Here is a 1,045-nt window from a genome sequence, read left to right as displayed (position 1 = left end):
GTTTGGGGGGGACAAGACTTGAACTTGAGATGCCTGACTTCTGTACTTTGAAAATATGATAAAAACCTTTAAACAAAATGAACCCCAGAAATGAAACAAACCAGCAAAGAGGCATCGGGACTCATACTGGTCTCCCAGGGGACTGTGCAGCCAGCACATAATTTCATACAGAACAGCTTGGATCACGTTTGCAGAGTTCATTTTATTTTTAGCAAGCTAATAATCATGCAAAGATTTTTCACAAATAGGTCAAATCTCTAGCAATATTCTTACTGTATCACTTGAAAAAATTATACTTCTTAATAATATTATTTTATTCCTTAAAATGCGGTAATGTCCGCAAATAGTAGTATGACACATGTTTCTAAGACATGACATAGTTCTAATGTTCCGCAAACATAGCTTAAGCAGATGGGCAATTTAAAAGGATTTTTTAAATCATTCTATGAAATGCACATTTTCTAAGATAGGCCGTAGGGATCCATTTTTATATTCGTTACAGGGCTAAAAAAGGAATGTTTTGAAATCTTACAAAACAAATTAATCTATGCTTGAGATATACACATAGCCTAATAAATATACTGAGGAAGGGACACATTAACATCTGAATGGAAGAAGGTATACATTTAATCAGCATTTGTATAATAAAAATGAATATGAATGGCCTCACTAATTATATATGCAGCACCTTCCAAAGGGTGCACTATGGTAAGACTACATACTCCTCACTGCTCATAAGCAAACTGTTGTCCTTGCCTTGGTAGAATCTATTTTAACATCAGCTGTTAAAATGTATCACTAGATTATCCAGCGGGATGACAGGGTCACAGTCCTTCCTCTAAGAGGCAGAGCTGGCACCAAGCCTCTTGTAGCCTATTTGTTTCAACAAGAAATCCCCTTTCTATATTATTCTTCATAATTAAACATTTTTAACTTAGTTTTTCTACTTCCTTGCAATGTCACTGCATCGTAAAATAAAGGAATTGACATGGATCTTCAGATCATACATATATATATACATAGTTGTATTGTGTTCTTTTCTTTT

The sequence above is a fragment of the Colobus angolensis genome, unplaced genomic scaffold, assembly GCF_000951035.1.
Source record: "Colobus angolensis palliatus isolate OR3802 unplaced genomic scaffold, Cang.pa_1.0 Scaffold72, whole genome shotgun sequence".
NCBI classification, from domain to species: Eukaryota; Metazoa; Chordata; class Mammalia; order Primates; family Cercopithecidae; genus Colobus; species Colobus angolensis.
The sequence above is the reverse complement of the archived record's forward strand: the minus strand, read 5'-3'. Positions refer to the sequence as shown.